Source organism: Gossypium arboreum, chromosome 2, assembly GCF_025698485.1.
Source record: "Gossypium arboreum isolate Shixiya-1 chromosome 2, ASM2569848v2, whole genome shotgun sequence".
Classification (NCBI taxonomy): domain Eukaryota; kingdom Viridiplantae; phylum Streptophyta; class Magnoliopsida; order Malvales; family Malvaceae; genus Gossypium; species Gossypium arboreum.
Window position 1 is genome coordinate 12538305 of NC_069071.1, and position 10663 is coordinate 12548967.

Below are 10663 nucleotides of genomic sequence, written 5' to 3' on the forward strand. Positions count from 1 at the left end.
TAAGCAAGGGATAGTAAAACTTCCTGGATCTTTTAATTTGGTTGAAGCTTATTTTGGAGTATGGCGGAGCACTCCTCGTTGAGTTTCATTGTAGATAAGTCTTCAAACTTCCTTTTATTTGTTAAAAGCTCCTTCAGAAATTTTGCGTATGTAGGCATTTGCGAGATAGCTTCAACAAAAGGTAAGTTGATATGTAATTGCTTAAAAAGTTCAAGAAACTTACCAAATTGTGCATCAATGTGATATTTTTTTAATTTTGCTGGATATGGAACCGGTGATGAATATTCCTCCCGTACTGGTTTGTCACTATTTTCGGGTTTTTCTTCCCTCCTTTTGCTTTCCACGGTTTCTTGTGCTAACTCTTTTTCAGATTCCGCTAACACTTTCCCAATCCTTAGTGTAACTGCTTTGACATGCTCTTTGGATTTGGTATTACTAAATAAATTTCCTGGTGGTCTTTCCGAGATTAGTTTAGAAAGCTGGCTTATCTGATTTTTTAGTCCTTGGATCGATGCTTATTGATTCTTAAGTGCTGTCTCGATATTTTAGGAACTGGTTTCTGACATTGATATAAATTTTGAGAGCATCTCCACAAGGTTCGATTTCTTCTCTTGTTGATAAGTTGGCTGTTGAAAACCCTGAGGATTTTGTGGCTTTTGATTTCCTTGACCACTTTGGGTGGTTCCTCCAACCTGCATTATAAGTATTACTGTATGGGTTATTTTGAGATTTAAAGTTATTATTACCCATATAGTTGACTTGTTCCTCTTCGGTTGTGGGATTGAAGGATTGATATTCTATATGCACACCTCCTCCGCTTGAGTCACACCTCATTACTGGATGTACCTGCGTAGAACCAAGAAAACTATCAATCTTTTTATTGAGAAGTTCTACTTGATTTGACAGCATAGTAACTGAATCGATGTTATAAGCATCGGCTATTTTTGTTGGCTTAGTCCTCATAACTTGCCACTGATAGTTATTCAGTGACATCTCCTCTATAAATTCATAGGTATCTTCCAGTGTTTTATTGTTGATAGTTCCGCCAGCGGTTACGTCAACCATTTGCCGAGTCGAAGGATTCAGGCCATTGTGGAATGTTTGTTCTTGAAGCCAAAACGGTAACCCATGGTGAGGGCACCTTCTTAGTAAGTCATTGTATCTCTCACATGCATCGTAAAGTGTTTCTAAATCCATCTGCACAAAAGAAGAGATATCATTACGTAATTTAGTAATTTTATCTGGCGGAAAATATTTTAGTAAAAATTTCTAGGTCATTTGTTCCCAAGTAGTGATAGACCCTCGTGGTAATGAGTTCAACCACTGTTTAGCTTTATTTCTCAATGAAAAGGGAAATAACCGAAGACGAATGGCATCATCAGAAACGCCATTGATTTTAAATGTATCACAAAATTCCAGGAAATTTGCTAAGTGAGCGTTGGGATCTTCATCCTGTAAACCATCAAACTGAACAAACTATTGTATCATCTGAATAGTGTTAGGTTTTAGTTCAAAATTATTTGCAACAATAGCAGGTCTAACTATACTAGACTCAGTTCCTATTAATGAAGGTTTAGCATAGTCATACATAGTACGTGGAGCAGGATTTTGATTAGCTGCAGGAGGCAGTTGATCGCCTGGGTTTTCGGCCATCTCTTCATTGGGGGATGAGTATCGTCTTCTCGCTCGTTCTCCGTGTATCGTAAGCCACACCTTATTTCTCTTTGATTTCTATGAACTGTGGATCAATTTCTTCATCAAAAAGTAATGGTCCTAACGGGTTTTTTCTAGTCATAAACTATAAAAACCTTCCAAGAGAGAAAAAGTAAATTAATAAATAATAAAATAAAATAAAATTGCAAGAAAAATAAATGCCTAAAGTAATAAAAATTTAGTGTTCCTAATATTTCAGTTCCCCGGCAATGGCGCCAAAAACTTGATTGCGTGATTCGTAACAAGTAATAAATATTTATAATGAAGATCAAACCTAGACTAACTATTATCACGAAGAAAAGGCAAGCGCACCTATTGAACAATAGTATAGTAATGGCAAGACCGAGATATCATACCCAAGGCAACCAAAAGTACTAGTAATAACTATCTTTTTATTATCTAGCCTAAGAATAAAAGGGTTTGTTTTAATTAACTAATTATTTAAACTAAGAACATGCATAGAAAAGAATTAGGGAATTGCTTTTGGGAAAATCGATTGACTTGAGACAATACCTAAGGAAAAATCCACCTAGACTTTACTTGTTATTCTGGCTCCGAATCGGACGATTTATTCATTCAACTTGTTCCGTAGAGATCCCTAAGTTATGTTACTATCCCTATTCAAGACTAATAACATCTAATCCCTAGATTGAATAACCGAGACTTTTCTCTAATTAACACTCTAGGGTTGCATTAACTCAATCTATGGATCCTCTTATTAGGTTTCACCCTAATCCGGCAAAATCTTGTCACCCTATTTCTAGGCGCGCAATCAGCTCCACTTAATTATGGAAAAAGTACTTTTAGACAGGGTATATTCCTCCTCTGAATAACAGTGTGTCTTGAATCAGTATCCTGGGATATCAAAACAAGAATTAAGAACACATAATTAAGAACAAGTTAAATATTTATCATACGATTCAGAAAATAATAACAAGGTTCATCTTAGGTTTCATTACCCTTAGGTATTTAGGGGATTTAGTTCATAACTAAATAAGAAAACATCTCAAAAGAATAAAGAATACAAAACATAAAGAAAACCCAAAACTCCTGAAGGGGAATTGAGGAGAGATCTTCAGTCTTGATGATGAATCCAGCTTCTGAGATGGATCAGTTGGCTTCCTTGGGGTAATTCCTTACCCCTCTTCTCCGTCTCGCCTTTTCTCCTCCTTTAGTGCGTATTTATAGGATTTGGAATGCCGAGAAACCCTCCAAAGTGGCCTTTTTCGAATTGGACTTAACTTGGGCTCAGTAGGGACATGCCCGTGTGACACGACCGTGTGATGTGATTGCCAGGCCGTGTTCGATCCGTTAAATTGCATACAGCTGTGTGGGTCAATTGCCAGGCCGTGTGAATTGTGAAAGCCTTGGTCGACACCTTGGAAAGACACGTGCGTGTGAGCTAACCATGTAGCAAGGCTTAGGCCGTGTCATCTTCTCGATTTGGTCCATTTTGTCTCTTTTTGGCTCGTTTTTGGCTCCTTTTGACTCTTGGTGTTCTCCTGAGTACAAAACATGAAATTAAAGCATTAGGAGCATCGAATTCATCAATTCTAATGAGAAATCATCTATAAAATGCATTAAACATGGGGTAAAAATATGTATAATTTACGGTTTATCACTTCTAGACAGTTAAAGGCACACAAAAAGAATTACCTGATGCATGATTTGGAATTGGTAGCTATTGTGTTTGCATTAAAGATTTGGCGACACTATTTAATGGCGAAAAATGTCACCTTTTTACAGATCACAAAAGTTTGAAGTGTTTAATGTCACAAAAAAGATTTGAATCTGAGATAGTGCAGGTGGCTCAAGCTATTGAAAGACTATGATTTAATTATTGATTACAATCTGGGTAAAGCGAATGCTGTTGTTGATGATCTAAGTAGAAAGTCTTTATGTACTTTGCGAGCGTTGAATATGCAATTGACATTATCTAATGATGGTTAGATTTTAGTTGAGTTGAAAGGTAGACTAATGTTTTCACAATAGATTTGTAACTCAGAAGTATGATGATGTCTTATTAGCTAAACGGAAGTTGAGTGAGTCGACTCTAGATTCAGATTATCAGATTGGATCTGATGATTGTTTATACTTAAGAGGCAGAATTTGTATGCTAAGGAATTCACAGCTAGTTTGGAAGATTTTGCATGAAGCTCATAATGGTAGTTTATCTGTTCATCCTGGTAGCAATAAGATGTACAACAATTTGAATCAAATGTACTGGTGGCCTGGTATGAAACGATGAGAAGTGTTTACCGTTGGTGGCCTGGTAGATAGTTTGAGGATATTATTCTTTGTTGTGTGTTAGAGTTCGAAGGCAACTAGGAGAAGTATTTTCTGTTGGTTGAGTTCGAGTACGATAACAATTATCAGTCAAGCATAAAGATGAAACAATATGAATTTTTGTATGGTCGTAAATGCTGAACTCTATTGTATTAGACTGAGCTTAGTGAGAAAAAGATTCATGGGGTTGATTTGATTCGAGAGATTGAAGAAAATGTGAGAGTAATTTGTGATAGTTTGAAAGTTGCTTCAGATTGACAGAAATCGTATGCGTATTTAAAACATAAAGACATTGAATTTCAATTGGCGATAGAGTGTTCCTGAAAATATCACCTTGGAAGAAAGTTTTTCGTTTTGGTCGCAATAGAAAGCTAAGTCCGCGATTTATCAGGCTGTATGAGATTATTGAAAGAATTGGGCCAGTAGCTTATCGATTAGCTTTGCTATCGGAGTTAAAAAAGATTCATAATGTGTTTCATGTACCTATGTTACAATGGTACCGATCAGACCCTTCACACGTTATCTCACCAGCAGATGTTGAGATTCAACCTTATATGTCGTATAGCAAAGAACAGATCAGAATCTTAACTCGAGAAATAAAGAATTGAGAAATAAGAATATCGCTTTAGTAAAGGTTCTTTGGTAGCATCATGGTTTGGAGAAACCACCTGGGAACCGAAAGAAGCTATGAGAATGCAATATCCGAACCTCTTTTCTGGTAAGATTATCGAGGACGAAAAATCCTTTTAGGGAGGAAAGTTGTAATGACCTGTTTTGAGTGAAATCAGAACAGTGATTTCAGAACCACAAATTCGACGTGAAAATATTTATTTTACTAAAATTTTAATGTCTACAGCATGTTAGTAGTGTCGTATAAAAAAATTCGTTAGGAAATTTTATCTTTTGCATGCTTAATTTGATAAAAAGGACTAAATTGCATAAAGTACAAAATTAGAGTTCTATAAGTAAAAGGTGTCAAATTACTACGGATTTTGAATATGAGTGTCCTTAAATGGTAATTAGACCATTAGTATTATTAGTGGACAAAGATGGACATCATTTAAGTGATTTTTAAAGGTTTAATTAAAGATTATTTAAGTAAATTAATAATTAAGGTTAGGAAAATGATAAAACAAAGGCTATCATCTTTGTTTTTCTTCCTTAGATTTTTATGCATTCAAACATTCGACCATCTCTCTCATTTGCATGTAAGTGTATTTTCATCTCGTTTTTAATGATTTTTATACTTTTACAATCGTTGTAGCTTAATCTAGCTAACCCAAGGACTAATTTGCAAAATTGTAAATGGTTAGGGTTTTACTATGAATGTATATTGGTTGTTTGTGATGTTTGATGGAATAAAATGAATGTTTGTTGTTAGTTAAAGAACTCTTGTAAAGTGAATTTTGATGAAAATGTCAATTAGGGGTTAAATTGAAAATTATGTAATATTCATGCTAAATTGTGTTAATGAAAAATATGAGCTACTAAGGACTTAATTGAAATTTGGCTAGCTTGGGTTAGCATTAAATTTGCATGAATTTCATTTTATAAGCTTAGGGACTAAATTGTAATGAATTCAAAATTATAGGGGCAAAAGTGTAATTTTGCTAAGATATGATTTTTGGATTGAATTAAATAGAATGGTTATTGAATGGGCTGAACTTGATTATTTAGATCAAGATAAGCATTGTACGGATTTAGATTGGGAAAAAGAAAAAGTGTCGAATTAGTTAATCGTATTTCTTTGTTTGTGATTGAGGTAAGTTTGTACGTTTAAATAACATTTTAATATGTTTGATATAAATTCTATTTTACTGTATTATTATATTATGTTTTTATGAAAAAATCCAATGAATTTCTAACGACTTTCGGATCCCGTTTGAACCTTAGGAATATATAGGATACAAATGACATGTCATTAGGGTTACTGTGTTTCGAGTGATGGTGCTGAACGTCCTACCAGTGGTTGAGTTCTAGCATGTGTTACGGATACTTGATAGCTTGTGTGAGCAGCACCATATAGCTGGAACGATGGAAAAATGTGCAAGTGTACACAATCGCAACAAGTAATAAAGTGACAAGTAAATGTTGAGTTATGGTACCTACAGGGACTGTAAAAAAAATTAATTGTGAAATTAATTGTAAAACACTTTGGCAAGGTAAAAATAATTTGATTTAAAATATGGTCAAAAACTATTTAAAAACTAAGTAAATTATTAAAATAAAATAAAGGAATTCTAATGCACGATTTCAAATAAGATTTAATCAAGGTAACATACTTGTGTTGGATTAATTATATTTCTTGAATTCAAAATTATTAAACTCATGTTTTCAATGTTACAAATAAATTCACAGCAACCTAGTAATTTGTTAACTTATGAACAAACTTACATACAAAAATCCATTCATCTGTTGAGATATCCCTATGTCAATTCAACTGACTAAACATATTCTAGTAAGCAAACATGTTATTGCACATACATACTCATTAAACTGAACTAACCTCTTGTATATCCCTATGTCAATTCAAATGATTAATTAAATCTAATCAGCATATAAAAGACTATGTGAGGTAACAAGGCATCCCTACCTTGAAATAGTTTAATCACAATAATCTTGCAAGTTATGCAAGGCAATAATATCACCAGATCCATTGCTAATTTAACCTTCATCTACCTTAGAAGAATAAACATGCACTGATTAAGTACTGTGTCAATTAGTTACAATTGCAATCCGTTTAAATAATTAATTCATTAGCTACCTCACAGTCGTAACGCAAGAATAACTTAGGCACGATTTTACTTAACCAAGCAATTTACTGAAGCCTATAACAGCATAAACATCATTTTAACAATTCAAGCATGCAGAATATAATCAACCCAACACAAACTTAATTTAAGTTAAATTGATTAAAATAACCATTTCGATAGCATAAATATTCATAAGCATGTTCATCAAAACAACAACAAAACTTAAATAGATAGGGAACAAGAAGCAAATCTGGTGTTTCTTCTTGGCTTGACTAGTTGCTCCGTTCTTCGTTCTTCATTGCCCTCGGCTAACAAGATGGCTTATGAACACCTAATTGCTGCTCTAAAATTTCTGATGAGAGCCTCTTTCCTAAGAGAAGAAATCGTCACTTGAACAAGAGGGAAATAGAATGAAAAATTAAGAGAAAAATGAGAAAGGGAATGAGAGAATGTTGTGGAATGAGGGATGGTTTGAATGATCAGCAAGGCGTGGCTTTTATAGCTTATTGTGGCTGCTAAAAACAGAAAAAAGAATCAGCCTAAGAGACCTCCCTTGGCCGGCCACACACATGGCAAAGTTGGGAGTTTCAACTTTGCTATTTTAAGCTTGGGGCAATTTCATAAAGCCACAATTAAAGGAAGGGTTTGAATGCATTTTGATAGTTCTTCAAGGGCCTTTTTGCAAGCATATTTAATCAGCTAAAATGCTGATTTGGGTCAGCATATGGACGGGTGGCTGGTTCGGTTCACTCAATATGGTTCGACCAATGCAGTTCAACTGGACCCTCTCTCCATAATTAATTAAAAATAATTTATTTAACCCAAATTAAATGGGGAATAAATTAAAATTAATTAAATTATGAATTAATACACATTTCTGGACCGTCTTAGGCTGGAAATTAATGTGCCTTGATACTTCGAATTGCTTCTCGGTTTTGTGCTTTCAACAATGTCAGCCAAGCCAATTTTTGCCCTTTGCGCGAATCTGTCAAAAATAGTGAAAATTAATCAAAATTAAGTATAAAATTAACTAAATTCACCATGTTCATATTTTTAACACAATTTAATTATTTTATAATATTTAATTATTTTTCGACAAGAATTTAACCGGATTTGCATGAGTTTAAGTAAAAATGGGTATGAAAAAGTATATAAATTTTTGTGTTTCCACACCCCCAAACTTAATTCATGCTCGTCCCGAGTAATGCACAAATTTTGAAAAAAAAATTTCTCGGAAACACCTTGAAAAATTCCTTTAGAACAACATTTTTCCCAAAATTATGAATTTAGACTACTTATGCTCAAAGACAAAAAATTTGATAGTTATGCTACTTAAGTATATATATCGTTCAAATTGAATTCAACAACTTATTATAATAGAAAAATTTAGACTAAATGCTTTTGTAACAAAGACATGTTAACCCTTACCAAATTGATTTTTATTCCTTTATTAAAGACTAAGCTGCAATCATTAAGGTTAACTTATGTCTTCATATGTTGATCGTAGCAATTTCTCTACACTAATGTAGGTAGCATTAGGACTTTGAATCAATAGGTCTTTATCAAGGTTGTAACGTGGCTAGGCTAGGGGCAGGTGAAATATGGATAAATTTTGGTTTAAAAACCCTAGACTTAGCATCAATCAAACCTGAGGAATTTCCACCTTCAATACACCAACTTGACTTTCATAAGCTCTTTTGTACATCTCTTTCAAATACATGTGCTTTCTTTTTTTTTTTTAACATGAGAACTTACTTTGTGTACTGCAATTCTCGAGCAATTGATACTTCTTTTCAACTCCCCCAAACTTATTTTCGAAGTACATTTGAATATTACTGAGTCTAGCATTTGGGACAATTTTAAGATCATTAAGCGAAAAGTAATGGCTAATTATTGCAAGGGTCAAAATAAAATTAGGCCATATAGTCTCAAAGTTGGGTTTCAAAGGATAAATTTTACCATGGTGGGCTTGAAAGGCTCAAACGGTCCAAACAATAGTTGCCTAAATCATTTCCAACGTTTCATGCTCCCTAGGATTTCGCCTCAAGAAACTACTAAGTCAATTCTAAAGACTTAAACTTTCACGCATACCTAACTTTCCTAAAGAACTAAAAATTTTATGGTACAAATTTGTAAGCTTTACATTCATGTCATTATTAAGCTAACATAATAATTTATTGAAATAATAGAACTTTATTCATACTCAAATTGAGCATACTTAACAAAATTCAAATTTTTGAACAAAATATATCCTAATCATAATTAAAAGAAAAATTTTATTCTGAGTGGAAATAATTCAAATTTTCGGTCCCCCCAACTTAAAATGAACAATGTCCTCATTGTTTAAAGTGAACAGATACTATACACCAGGTAGGATTTTGGAAAAGAGGAGGTGAGTCAATTTGACTGCTTAAGTACCAAGCTCTTTCTAAATTCAATCCTAGACATGTATCTATTGCCACACTTTATACTTTGTGACTTGCTCACATTTTATTAGTGATTTTCCTCTATTTTTTTATTATGCAAAAAATAAAAGATTTCTAATTAAACTTAATCCTAAAAATAGTCTAAGAACAAAAATAAAGTAAAGTCAAGATCCCCCCTTTATTTATTTGCAGACCCTTCCAAATTTGACTCATCTTTTGCTCCATCACTATCGCTTTTGCATGAATCGCTTCGCTCCTTCTTTGAAAATGGACTCCATGGTTCAAATATGAAATCTAGAAACTCAGGCACAAAAATAAACGAGTCATTGTATATTTTCTTAAAAGCACTTCTCATCGAGTCATCCCTTATTTTTGAGTATCTCCAGTAGGCTTGTTGCTACCATTGCATATGTTGCATTAAGTCCATCAATTTTACTAGCTCATCTCGAAGGTCTGGGCTAGGTGATTGAGCTCTAATCATTGAAGTTTCAGCATTAGGTTTAGCTTCTGGCTTCACTGATTCTACCTTATCAGGGACTTCAAATGATTGCATCGTGGGATCTTCTTCATCATCAGGGTCCTCCGGTTCCTCACTTATTTCAACTTGTTGCTGTAGAACTGAGTCTCCAGCTACTCGGTAAAGGTCGCAATCCATGATTGTGCCTTGGCTATACCCTGTCTTTCTTACATTCGCAATAATTTCAGCTTTCAAGCATAAAATTGTTATTGTAAAGGGGAAGTGAGCAGGGTCAAAGTGTTTAACGGCACAATTCCGTATTTCCCTCAAGATGATCTTCCCCACATTAATGGTCTTACTAGTTAGGATCGAGTACAATAAGACCATTCGCTCTAATGAGATTGTAGTCCCATGTAAGCTAAGCATATGGCTGAATCGGATGAAGTAAAACCATACATTTGCGAGTGGTGTCAAATATTCTCTTCGACAAGTGTGGATTCCTTGTTTTGACACAGTCCATGTAGAACCCTGAACTGTGAGTTCCTTTAGAATTTCTTGCAAATTTTCAGGCTTGATATTGCTCATCAATATGGAATATTCATCATTTTCGAAATCAGGTAATTCAAAGAACTCATTAATAGCATTTGAATTTATCGATACCTTAATTCCGCGAACTGGAAATTCTATCATCTCGCGTGAAGTTAAATTGGCATAGAACTCACGAACTAGCTCCTCATCCACACTAGGTCTCTTTTCACAAAACAGCTCCCAATTAAGGGTTTCAGCAACTTGACGAATACGTGCCATAAAGTCTTTGTAGTTTCTTTCATTTAATGTAAAGCCTTTCTCTAGATGCATCTGTTGATTTTTGAAGATACTTTCATATCTCACTCTGGCTTCTTCACAGTGGAACTTGTTTTGTGTTTCATCAATTTGAGCAAAAGCACGAGTTCTCTTGCGAGGCATAATTAACCTAATCATAAGATGGAAAAATTATTTTCTCAAAAATTTAATTTATAGAAATTAAT

At 34.0% G+C, this 10663-nt stretch overlaps 1 non-coding gene across 1 annotated transcript; it reads left to right on the plus strand.

Annotated features, from left to right (window-relative positions):
• Nucleotides 1-1123: 1123 nt before the first annotated feature.
• Nucleotides 1124-1230, plus strand: LOC128290015 (small nucleolar RNA R71). The gene has a single exon (XR_008279655.1). It is a non-coding gene; the product is annotated as a small nucleolar RNA R71 (small nucleolar RNA).
• The last annotated feature ends 9433 nt before the right edge of the window (nt 1231-10663 follow it).